At 40.3% G+C, this 14,060-nt stretch overlaps 1 protein-coding gene across 1 annotated transcript in view; it reads left to right on the top strand.

The window, feature by feature from the left end:
* LOC150080650 (insulin-like peptide receptor) overlaps nucleotides 1–14,060 on the top strand; it is a 514,932-nt gene that overhangs the window by 54,757 nt on the left and 446,115 nt on the right.

Here is a 14,060-nt window from a genome sequence, read left to right as displayed (position 1 = left end):
ATCTGCCTTTGATGTTTTGAGCAATACTTCAAATTCATCAAATTTATTTACCAAACTCCTAGCATTGGTGTACACGCAGGTATACATGCACCTGTTTCTATTCTTAGCTACCCTAACACAACCCATGTGTTTACTTGTAACGCAATGACTACCAGCAGTCTCTGAAATATCCTGCATCTTGTTTTTCAGACTTCTGCTCATTTGAATAGAAGCAGTGCAAGAATCACTTCCACCTCTGCCAGTGGCTACTGTTAATCTATTAGTCCTTGTATCCTCCCCAACTAGCAGTTTTCCGACCCACCTAACACTGCCTCGACAGCATCAGCAAAAATTCTTGCACCCTTTCTATTTAAGTGTATCCCATCCCTGTAGAAGCAATCTCTCCTGTTAACAAGTACAGTCCAGGCTGAAAAAAATTCTACCCCTTGAGCCTTGCACAATCCCTCCAGGGCCGAATTGATCGACAAGGCTCTCATCATATACTCCCTCCTATCGTGTCTGGGCAGAATTGCAGACACTTTCAAGTTCAACCCTAATTCACGGCTTTTTTTCAACAGTGATCTGTACTTGCTAAGTAATTCCGCCGGTCTCCTACTCTTAATATCATTAGTGCCAACGTGTACAACTATATCACCTTTTGTGCCCTTAAAAGATGATATCTGCTCTACAACGTCATCAACCTTTGCCCCTGGCAGATGAGCGCTCGCTATACAACAAGAGAAAATCGTGAAAGTCGCGTATGCTGATGATTTGGTAGTGCTAGTCCTTGGTAATTCTAGGTCTGAGCTGGTGGAGCTGGCTAAAGATATCTTATGTAACCTTAATGAATGGTGTATTGTTCGCTAATTGGAAATTTCAGTAATAAAAACGAAACAAATATTACTAAATGGGAATCTGAATATTAACAGACCACCAAACATTATAATAAATAACGAGGCCATAAAAATTGTTAGAAATTACAAGTACTTGGGTATTATTATTCATGATAGGTTTAGTTTTATTCCCCACGTTAAGTACTTAGTTCAGAAAATCAAAACGCTTACTGGAAAAATAATTAGAATTACCAAAGACAGTTTGGAGTATAAAACCAGCAACATTAAAATTATAAGTGCTTATTTATACCGGTGATTTGTTAGGCAGCAGGTGCTTGGGCTTATCGGGTCAACAACTGCATGATTAAGAAATATTTATCACATGCCCAACGGTTTTTTCTGTTAGCTATACACCGATGAACCAAAACATGACCAGCGAGTCGTTATGCAAATTGAAGCAACTGCAGGTGAACTACAGCGTGTGCGTGGGCTGGGACGTGGTATGAAAAACACGATACTGAGCTCCGTTAATCAGTCTTGTTCTTCAGATGGGAAAGGCAGCGGACTTAAGCGAGTTTGACAAAGGCCAAATTGTAATGGCCAGACAACTGGGTCAGAGCATATCCAAAACGGCACATCTGGTGGGGTACTCACAGTCAGCAGTGGTTGGTACCTACCGAAAGTGGTCCGAGGAGGGAAACCCACGAACCGCCAGTAAGGTGTTCGATGACTATGGCTTATCAATGTTCAAGGTGAGTGAAGACTCCTGCATGGTACATGGCAACAGAAGGGCGACTGTAGTATAACTCATTGGTAATTGTGATGGGAATGTATCACAACAAACAGTACATCGAACCCTCCTGAAAATGGGGCTGCGTAGCCGCAGGCTGCTCAGAGTGCCCATGCTAACCATGGTTCACTGCGACAGCGCCTATAATGGGCATGTGAGCATCGAAACGACTTTGAGTGATTAGAAGAAGGTCGTCTAGTCCGATGAATCAGGTTTCCTCTTGCACCATGTGGATGGCCAGGTACATGTGCATCGTTATTTGGGGAAGTGATGGCACCTGGATGCACCATGGGATGAAAACAAGTCAGTGGTAGCGGTGTTATTCTTTGGGCGATGTTCTGCTGGGATATCCTAGGTCCAGTCATCCATGTGCCGGGCACTCTGACATCTACCACCCACCTGGCTGGAGCCCTTCCCCTTGACCTGGACTTCATACGCACTGGAATAACCTATTACATAACCAATGGAATGCCTTGCAGCCATCTAGACTACACAGTGGATAACAGTGCAACCCACAAAGCTGAAAAGAACAGGTTGCAGAAATACCTAAAACAAATCTGGCAAAACCGTTGGACAAACACAACAAAAGGGAATATCACCAAAGAGTTAATCCCAGACATGGACAGAGTATACACCATTCTCCAAACCTGGCTGCAACCTTACACGACCTACCTCCTTACGGGTCATGGGGCTTTCAATGCAAAGCTCACAACATTGAGAATAGTGGAGGACCCGCGTTGTACTTGTGGGGAACAAGAAAGCTGGGTGCAAATAATGTTTGAATGTGCCCAATACGAAGACCTTAGATGCAGACTAATGACTAGAGCTCACTATCCACAGAGGGATCTTGAGTCACATCTACTAGATACACAAGGGAGAACACTTAGCCTTAACTGATTTTGCCCAGGGATTATTTACCAAATCCACACTCTCTCTTCAGCAGATTTCTGTATCCAAACTCCTGGGGGGGAGGCTTGTTTCTCCTCGCCTCCCCAATTTTCCCACTCTGGTGGGGCACAGGCATGTCTCCCTGTCTACAGGGGCCATCTACTCTATTCTTGCCCAACCTATTTTGGTTTTTAAAACTCACTTTTACTGCACAGTCCCACGTCGCATATTATTAATACTAACTTGTTAAGTATCACTAATTCAACTGCGTTTTTTTTTGGCCCTAGCCACTGAAATCCCAGGAAAGTAAGCGGCAGGACCCGCCAGAGTACAAATATTGGTAACACCCGGCCGGCCTCCCCTTGGCTGGTATAGGTAACGTCGGGTCTCACTAGGGGCCTGGTGGCTAACAGGCCGGATGAACAATGGCACAATGTACTACATAGTACATACCCCCCACACACACTTTTAAATCCCTGGCTTGTCCGATACATAGAACATATGTTCACCCGAAGGAGGACACTTATTGCTATCTACAGGGATCAAGAATAGGCACCACGACGAAACTAACCATCCTTGGACCCAACGAAACTGGCTCTCACCCAGATACAAGACTTTCCTTTGGGACTGAACTAGCATAATAAAGGACTCGCAGGACCCGACCCAAGGTAGCGAAGGAACCCGCTCAAGATTAATACCACGGACCTGACAAACCACAGATGGACTCCAAACATCGGACTGCACAGATGGGATTTATCCCATGAATGACCTTATAATTGGTCTGATCCCTACTGGGATCAGACTGGGACAACCGGACAGATCGCACCTCTGCTGCCAAATACTACTGGGCGATCTGAGTATTGTATTGTATGTATTTAACTGTCAAAGGATGGCACCCGGACATACATCCATCTCCACCAGTTTAGCATATAATACCATCTTCTCATAATGGCCTGTTAGTATTAGTGTGTGTAATGTGTTGTAAAGTGAAACAGGCTATTCTGCCACCAGCTGATAGTCCATTGGGCAATTACCACCTGGTGACCAACCCTGGTACGAGGAGTTAAGCCTAGGTCTACTAACTCTGGTGGTGCATATTGCACCTAGATCCCGCACCCAAGAGCCAGCAAAAAAAAAAAAAAAATAAATAAATAAATAAAAATAAATAACATCCACCAACTAGGAGAATACTTCTTACTAGTGAGTGCAACAATCACCCTCATGGTCATTTCACAAAGCCTGCAAAAAAGAAAAAAAAAGAAAAAAAAAAAGCAGTTTTCTCCCGCCTCTCAAGACAGAATGCCTATCCATCCAGAGAAGGAGAGAAAAAAAAAAAAAAAGAGTACAGGTCTTTAGTCAGTATTAGTAACCACAGGTATACTCCTCCTTTTATTAAATGTCAACCTGCAAAACCGTCGAAATTCTACAAAATTCCTTTCATTAGACAGCCAAATTAATTTAGAACACATAATAAAATTAGGTACCAAATTAAATAATTCTAATCTAAATTCATCATACAAATTGCATTCATATAAGTTATGATCCCATGTTTCCAACCTGCCACAAACACAGTAAGGATCTTCCACTAAACCAAATTGATGCAACTTACTTTTTAAGGAACCATGCCCCCTAATCAAATATGAGCATTCCATACTTGGATAAAACCAGCGATGCAATTTGTTATTAAAATTAAATTCGACACTAGTGTGCGTGGAGTATAAATAAACTAGGTATAAATAAATAAGTTACTCTACCTGTAGGTGCCTCCGTAGCCAGGTGGGAAGGAGCAGCAGTGCGTAGCACACGCTTCTTCATTAGACCGGGGTTCGAGCCCGTCACCACCAAATACGGAGGATGCGGAAAGGTCAGGCAATGACCACCGCATATTCCCGGAGCAATATGGCCTTAGTTGCTAATGCGCCTAAAAACCAAACAACAAACAACCCTCCCAGTACTACTGGAATCCCAACGGTCCTGTCATAATTTAATTAATTTCACCAAAATTTCTTTCTTCTGTTTGCTAATTGCAGAAGAAACTTCATTAGTAATCCCCATAAATGTAATTTGTTTTTCCTTACGTATAAAATAACAAAAAGCTCTATACACGACTGTTAAATCCAAAGGCAATACCCCCACAATCACCCGTAGAGCATTAGTCGAAACGGTCTTACAAACACGCAAAATAGTTAAAACATTATTCTTTGTATTGATAATAATTTTTGTTTAAATTTTACATTGACAGTACGAACGTACCAGATTGATGCAGCATACGACGCAATCGGAATAAAAATAGCTTTATGATATAGATACAAAATGTGTTCTGGTAACCCTAACTATAGAGGCAGTGTAATTTTTTATTTTCCTACTTAAATAACTCAAATGTTGTGAAAACAATAACTTATCATCTAAGATAACCCCTAAATATTTTACCTGGGAAACAAGAGGAATTTGCTTACTGTTTACTAATAATCGAGGTGGTCTGTTGTAGTCTAATTTTCCTTTTAATAACATCATGAGAGTTTTAGTAGATGAAATTTTTTGTTTGTTTAACGTAGCCCAATCAGTCAAATCCTGAACAATAACCTCCATTCTACTTTCTAAGACTGCTCTAGATCTTCCTGTCACGCACAAAACCAAATCATCAGCATAAGCCACTTTATGACAATTAGGGTTGTTCTACTTAACCACTGGTTTAAGACCAGATTCCATAAAATAGGACCCAACACAGATCCCTGTGGACAACCGCGATCAATAACTATTAAATGTTAGATGTTGGGATCTTATAATAATCTGCCTATCCATTAAATAACTTTTAATAATTTGGTATAACAAATCAGGACAATTTAATTCTCTTAATGAAAAAAGAACACTTTGATACCATACAGTATCAAATGTTCCTTCGAAATCTATGAATAATGCTAGCACATATTTCTCATCAGAATTTGCACTAAAATTAATCAAATCACGTAGGGCGATCTGAATAGGGTTCTCTAACCCTATTCACTTTTAATTGCCAAACTTCTGGCAGGGGGGGAAGAACACTTTTTTCCCTCCCTTCCTTGCCGTGTTTTTTTTTTTTTTTTTTTAAGCCATGCTCCCTTGCGTGGCCCTTTGCCTCCACTCCCCGGGCGGGAGGGGGAGGTGGCTTCTGGGCTCCTCCTCCCCTCGCTGCCCCTCTCTTCCTTCTGGTGCATGGGCCTGCTCCACTGATTTGGGGGTTATCTTCTCTATGGACCTCTTATTTCTGTCTTTTCCCCCCAGCCTTCAGTCTCCCCACCCCTCTCTCCCTCTCTCTTACTTATAATTACTAGTGTCTGAACCATTGTTAAATTGCTTGAGCCCTACACCCAAAAACGTAATAACATCTATTTGCATAAATAGTACTTCTTTTGGCTGACCCATATCTATAACGGTTTTTTTTTAATTTGTTTATTACTATTATTATTTTATTTATTATTATTTTTATTATTTTTTTAAGGTCCTAGCCACTGAAATCTCAGGAAATTAGGTGGCAGGACCTGCCAGAGTAAATAACTATAATAGTGATGTACCTGGTCTGCCTCCACGAGGCAGAGTGTGGACAACGTTGGGTCCCATTAGGGGCCCAGCGGCTAAATTACCAGAGGAACAATGGTACACGACACTACACATGTACAAAATCCATATACTTTTAAACCTCTGGCATTGACGGTGTTCTGTTTCACACCCATAATGTATAGCACGCGGAGATGGAGGAAACCCCTGGTGCCGTTTGACACTAAACACACTCTACATAGAACATACGCGGAGATGGGAGAAATCCCAGGAGCCGTCAGACCCTCAACATACCTAATACTTAAACATCATTGCTGACCAGGTACATCCTTTCATGGCAATGGTCTTCCCCTCTGGCGGTACTGTCTTTCAGCAGGGTAATGCGCCATGCCACACCGCCTGGATTGTTCGAGACTGGTTCGCGGAACATGAGGAAGTTTTCCAGGTTTTGCCCTGGCCTCCAAACTCCTAGACATCAATCCCATCGAGCATCTGCGGTTTATGTTGGAACAGCAACTCCGATCTGCGGCGTCTCAACCACGGAGATTACAGGAGTTAAAGGATCTGCTGGTTACGTGTTGGTACCAGATACTATAAGACACATTTAGAAATCTTGTAGCGTTCAATCCTCGCTGGTTAAGAGCTGTTTTGTCTGCACGTGGAGGACCAACATCATATTAGGTATGTTGTCATAATATTTTGGCTCATCGGTGTATCTCGTAACTGCAGAACTGTTTCAACTCTTGCAATTGCAGGTAATTAGTGGAAAACTTCCAATACACTATGAAGTGATGTTTCATTACCTAAAATTCCATAGGCGCAAGACTTTGCCTGCTGTGGTTGAAAATTTCTCATTAAACGTAGATGTTCTAGTTAAAGAAGACAATATTAGAATTAGGAATGAGTTTGTCACAGACTGGCAGTTGCATTGGTCTGTTGCTGAACTTGGAAGACTTAAATTCTTTCCTAATGTATCAATTTTCTTACCAGAAAATGACTTGGCTTAACATAGGATTAAGTAAATCCTTTTTACTTAATGTGGGGTTCCAGAGACTGTAGAGCACATAATATTTGAGTGTCACTATTATTTAGACATAAGAAATGAGTTACAGTTATTGACAAATGTCTTTCTTGTCTGATTTCATGGACCGTGTACTGTATTTAAAAGGAGAAAGAGAATTATGAGTGTTGATCATTGAGACTGAAGATTGTTTCACAGCAATGTCAGGATTGTGGTGAGGGCTTGTCATCAAGAATATTGTACAACAGATTAAAGACTGCTTTTTGGTTTGAGAACGTTACTGTCTTGTAAATATAAACTGATAAATACTTGATTATCTTGTTTTTAGTGTATGGTTTGCACCTGATTGTACTATGGAATTGTAAATATGTTTTAAGAGTTTCTCCTCAGTGTTTGATTGAGGATATTGTTGGCAGGTTGGCAGCGGAATTAAATTATTATGGTAAAACTTTATTTTAATGGTACTGGTTACACTTAATAATTATAAAGATTAAAATCGGAAAAAAATTGTATAAAATTATTTAATCCTCAATCACGTTCTCTGTGTAAATGTTCAGTCATGTTTGAACAACTTGATAAATGGAGGGCTCTAGTGTTGGATTGGTGAATCTGCTGATTGGTTCTGCCAACAAATATTGGCTTGAATTTGCTGTTCTTGAAGTTTTGGTAACTTGAACTTGTGTTAAATTAGTTGCTAGGTGGTAACTCATTCATTTATAGTTGAGAGTTTGTATATATCTAAATGCTAATTGAGTTAACTTATTAATTGATTTCAGCTGTATTTTGATTAGTTTTATGTTTGTTTTGTTGAGCAGTATCAGATTCCACTGGTGACCTAAATTCTATAATCTGTTATTCTTGATTCTTCATTTTCGGGGCTCTCCTTCTCATCTCGTTGCTTTCTATACACTTTCATCTCTTTGCTTTCTATCCAATTTCCTTCCCCTTAATTTCCTACACTATTTCCTTAAATACTATGGGGATCCCAGGCTTGCCTGATAGCCCCAGTAAGTTTCTTTTTCTGATGGTAGAACCTGGTTGCCTGCACGTGGCTTGGGATGGGAGTCAGGGGAGCCCCTGGCTACGAAATGCCAGGCGCCGGCACTCAACACTCAACAGAATCTACACACACACGTACACACACTTGCCGGCCTTGGCGCTATGCCTTGTCAGTTGCATCAGCGGTAATAGGGGAAACCCCGGAACCGCCATACAAACACAAATATCTTGAATTCCATTAATCCCCTGTGGAGCATTGTTATTTGACTGTAACATATATTTGGATGTTAGACGTGAGCTACAAATCTTAATAGGATATTTGATTCGATCAATTTGACTCAATTCTTAGAGAGTAAGGATAATTTTATGGCTTTATATGAATATGCAGATAAGCTGTTTAACAGAAGAAAATCTATAATGAATAGAGATATGCAGTACCTTGAAGTGACTAACACAATTGTGGTTCATTACTTAATTAGTATGTATGTGGATTCTAAGATTAATAAAAGACACTGATAGGATATTGAGCTGGTTGTTTCATGAATCGAATATTGTACATAGTTGTAAATAATCTCTGGATCGAAATTTAGGTAGGTACGTGTATCTGTCCAGATTAGTGATTCTGGAATAAAACTTGGAAAGAGTATTGATGATGTATTGAATGTATTTATGCGTTAAAGACTGTCTAATTCCTTTTGTGTGAATCTGAATTCCGGAGCTCTTGTTTTAATTTCTGTGGTCTTATATTTAAATCGAACTGGTAGTGCTGGAACTATACTTTGGTGAACTGGCTGTGCTTGTTTTGATTTATTGCAAAACGTTAAACTATAGTCCTAGTAATATTAGAGTTGAATCAGACGGATGATTGGTTTAATTGTTTTTCGACAGCGTTATGTTATTGAGAACATTATGTTTATTGAACTTGGATTGCACTGCTGATGCTTCCTACTCTGTATGAGACTTGGTATGTACATGGTTGGATTTCTTCCATGTATGCAACATGGCTCACAGAAGTATTGTAGGAATTGTTGATTGGTTTATCGAAGCTGTATATATGACAGTTGTGGATGAGACAAGATCCTTAATATGAGTAATAGATGTTTTTTCTCATTTGGCCTTGAGTTGGTTGTAAAGACCAAACTTAGGATGAGGTTTGATTTGTTTGTGTTAGTTGTTAATTTGTTGGGCAATGCGGTGAGACCTGACATTCTAGGCATGAAAAGGATATATATATACTGTACGTTTATGTTCTCTTTTAGGTGTATTGTGTGTTGGTTAACCTAAGGGTTAAATTAAATTAATCTACAAAAATTAATTATTGTAGTTTTGATAACCAAATTTTTGTTGTAAATAGTGATTTGTCTATTGTCTATTCTTCTCTAATTGAGAGAAGAGTTAAATTGTTGGCTTTGTAAATAATGTGTATGTTAGTTTTACTTTTGATCTGGTTGCTGGCCTTACCGATTTGCGTAAGTTTTTGTTCACTAGTGTCTTATATTTTTTACTCAATTTGGGATAACAAGTTTTCTTGTTATCCCAATAAGAATCTTTGCTTGTTGGTGGTCTCTGGCACACCTCCATGTGGCATGGGATGGGAGTCAGGGGGGTAGTGGACCAGGTGTTCGCTGCTCCCTGGCTGCGAAGTTACCAGGCGCCAGCACTCAACATAACACACAAACTTTACACATCAATACTTATTCACACTTGCCAGCTTTGGCATATTTGCTTTTCAGACGCTACTGCGGCACATAGGAGAAGCCCTGGAGACCGCCTCAAAAAACAAGAATACTTTAAATCCCATTAACCTCAAACCACCGCAGAGCTCGTCGAAACTGGTGCCATGAACATATGGCACCAGGTGGGGTACATTTCATTTCTGTTCTCTGATGTCTCGGTTTAGCATACAAACAGATTTTATGACCGCTTTGGAGACAACGAGGAATGCGGTACCAACCCTCCAACATCAGAGAAAGGGACAATTACGATGGAGGCGGTGTTCTCGTGTGGGGCGGAATAACGACCAGTGGCCGCATCCCTCTTCATTTTTTGATAGGAGTACCGTAACTCTCAAGGATACGTAGAACAGATCCTCGAACCCTATGTGCGACTTTTTAGGGGTGCAGCTGGCCCAGATTTTCTTTTCCTGCACGACAGCACCACTACACCTAGAGCTCAAGTGGTGGAGGAATATCTTGAAACTGAAGATGTGTAGGACGGCACCTGAACGAAAGTTTAACTCCGCCTCTGTACACTGTGACGAATATAGAGCACTGTAAAAGGCCAGAAATGTGTGTAATATTATTTGTGCAGCGTGTGTTGTGTTGTTTAGTTGTTGAAACTGAAAATATCCAACGACTAGCACGATCATCATATTTAAACCCGATCGAACGTGTGTGGGACGCCCTTAGGCATCGCATTGCCCGCTGACGGCCAACTCTTCAGTCACTTGGTTAGCTAAGGTCTGCGCTGGTAGAATACCCTTCTAGCCCACTTGCTGTACAGGGGGGTGAACTTTGTGTTAATAAACTGATAGTAAATAAAAAAAAAAAAAAAAATTGTTGCCACAGAATCTTATAGACACTCTGATATCGAGCATGTTCACTGCTGTCAGGTCTGTTTAGCCGTTGGAGGGGATAATATGCATTACCGATGTCATGTGACCATGTCATCGAGGATCTTGTATGGACTTCTGTAATGTGACCATGTTAGTAATTCTTATACAACCCCTATAAATGTCTCTTATACCTTTCTGAAGTTTCTCGCTGTCTCCTCATTTCTTCGTTATTTTATGGTACACCACCATACCAAATTTTATCCCGCTTCATCGCAAACTGTATGAGTTACTCCACGTTTTCTATGTGTTCTGTTAATTTTGTCGAGCAGTGTATGTTTAACAAGCCCAAATAAAAAAATTAATGAAAATCCGTTCACTAGGAGTCTATCTATTACTTGCATCGAACAGACGGACATGATGAAGACAAATAGGCACTTAGCACATATATATGCAGGGTGTCCAGAAAAAATGTATACACGCTTTGATTTTTAATAACTTCTATGTTTATTTTCATAAATTCAGTTTCATAATTTTATAATGAATCAAAAATGAATTGAGGACAATTTGAACAAGTGTTCAAATTGTCCTCCATTCTCATCCAGGCTCTTGATATTGCTGCACATTCTGCTTCAATAGCTTGCCGTAATTCAGCGATCGTTGCTGGTTTTGTGACATAAACTTTATCTTTGAGGTATCCCCATAAATAAAAATCCAATGGCGTTAGATCTGAAGAATGCAGAGGGAACTAAACACTGCCTCTTCGTCTAATTCATCTGCTTGGGAAAGTTTCATCCATATAAGCCCTAACATCGCGATGAAAATGGGGAAGTACCCCATCGTGTTGAAAATAAAATTCATCATCATCCTCAACTAGCTCACGAATGCGTGGGACGATTGATTCCTGAAGCAAGTTGAGGTAAACAGCGCCAGTAACAGTTGCATCAAAAAAGAATTGCCCCATCAAACCCAAGGATGATAATCTACACCACACTGTAATGCCCGGTAAATTCAAATGTTGTTTCTCAGTAACGTGTGGATTCTCGGTTGGCCAATACGAACAATTGTGGCGATTAATTGTACCATTCAACTTGGATGTTGCGTCATTACTCCAAATGATCTAATTTGCAAACAGAGTGTCCTCTGCAGATTTTCATAAAAACCACTCGGAAAATTCAATCCCACGATCAGATTCTTTATTCAGAGTCTGCACTAATCTTGGAATGCACGTTTTCCATTTTGCACACTCTAAAATGTTATGCACACTGGATTTGGGGATTGCCGTTTCACAGGTAATCGGACAGATTTCGTTGGTGTTTGTCGGAAAGGTTCCAGCGCCTCTTGTGATCTCGTGGGGCTCGTGGATGTGCGAGGTCTTCCTGATCGTTGCCGGCATACATTTTGCACAGTGTCATCCGCTTCAAACTTATCACGGATATGCGAAATTGTGAGACGCGTTGGTGGTTCAGTGTGGTATTCACTCATAAACTGTGTGAATTCGTTGATATTTTCCGACTTCCAATACCACTTCAACACAAATTTCCGCTGTTCAAATGTAAGTTTGGCCTTCTCCATTATTATTAACACCTTGCAACTGAAAAAGAAAAAAAGGTTACTGAATTATGGGCTGATAAAGTGCGTATACATTTTTTTTGGACACCCTGTGTGCGCACGCGCGAACGCTTCTGAAAAAAAAAAAAAAAACATTGCTAATAAAAAAACAAAAAGAATCTGTTTTTACGTCCATATTTAATGAATAGTATTATATTACTTCCATGTATCAGTAATAATAATAATAACTAATAATAATTTATTTCATTAGTTTGCTGCCACACATCAATAAAGCATTCCTAATAATCAATAATAAATAGGATTATTTCGTTGTAATAATAATAAAAAATACACACACACACACACGAAAAATTACTTTTATTGATTTTGGCTAGTGTGTTTATAATAAGGAGAAATGCACAAGTTGTAAACAATATTAAAATACCGGGTGGTAAAAAAATAAGTTTCCCTATTCAGGAGACCCTAGTGTCAAAACGGTTAGAGTTAGCGCTGTGAAAATCGGTGGGTATGTCATTTAGGGTATGGGGAAGTGATCTGTAGAAGAAGAAAAAAAGAGAAAAAATAGTATACATTTCCGCCACCATGGGTAAAAACGGCGCTGCACATATGTAAAAGTTGTCATTTACTTCAAGCCACGCTGCTTAAGCAAATGACATCGTGTTAGATAAAAGAAGAAAGGCCAACGCCACCGTCCATAACTATTATGGCTCTTACAAAAAAGGTACGTGCTCTTTTAGTAAAACTATTCTACCAGAATAATAGTAATGCTAATGCAGCACTACATGAATATCGGAAACAAAGATTTGCGTAAAGGACCTTTGACGTCAGTGAGGCTTCGAAAACTAATAAAAATATTTGAAGCGACCGACTGGGGAGTTAGGTGTAATTCCAGGCAGGGGACGACCACGTATAGGAACGGAGGTAGTGGATAAAGTGGCGGTTGCAATGGTCAGAATGCGAAACACTACCAGTCAGTAGTGCCACAGGTGTGTCAAGAGACTTGGACCTTCCTTGGTCTACTGTACGCAAAGTGCTTCGGATAATTTTACGCTGGTTCCTGTACAAGATTCATGTAGTGCAAGAACTAAAATCTTGTGATCAGTAACAACAAATAGACTTTGCTCTACGATTTCTGGCTCGTATGGAACTTGACGATACGATACATGGGCTCGAATGATCTTGTGGTCTGATGAGGAACATTTCACTCTTCATGACGCTGTAAATGCACAAAACTGCCGAATATGGGGAACTTTTCTTTCTTCCATCTGCTGTGCATGAAAGACCACTACAAAGTCCATATACTGTATGGTGTGGATTCACAGCAGAGTTTATAATCGGACCTTTTTTTTTTTTTTTTTTTTTTGAAGAGTCTACACTTCATTGCCCCGTAAGGTGTACGGTACTGCACTACTTCTGAGAGATCACATCATTCCCACTCTGCAAGAAAGGCAATGCTTGGAGACCGTAGTGTTTATGTAAGATAGTACCCCTCCCCACGTTGGTCGACAAGTGAAGGAACTGCTCCGTTCACATTCGGAAATGACTGCATCGTTTCTAGAGACTTTCTACAGTTCTGGCCAGCCTGATCATAGATCTTAATCCCTGTGATTTCCGGCTATGGGGATACCTGAAAGACAGAGTTTACCGTGGCGGCATACAGACGCTTGTCGATTTGAAAGCAAGCATAACAGCATGTAGCCAATATCCCCAATGAGATGTTACGCGAAACTGTGTCGCACGCAGTCCTCCGTTTTCAGAATGTCATCTCAAGTGAAGGAAAGCACATAGAAGAATATCTGTAGATTTCTAAGGGTATTTCAGGTATGCCATAGCCGGAAATCGCAGGGATTGAGATCTAGTGATCAGGTTGGCCAGAACTGCAGAAAGTTCTGA

This window comes from Mastigoproctus giganteus, chromosome 9 (genome assembly GCF_048544385.1).
Source record: "Mastigoproctus giganteus isolate SK-2022 chromosome 9, ASM4854438v1, whole genome shotgun sequence".
In the NCBI taxonomy this organism is placed as follows: domain Eukaryota; kingdom Metazoa; phylum Arthropoda; class Arachnida; order Uropygi; family Thelyphonidae; genus Mastigoproctus; species Mastigoproctus giganteus.
The sequence above is the reverse complement of the archived record's forward strand: the minus strand, read 5'-3'. Positions and strand labels throughout refer to the sequence as shown.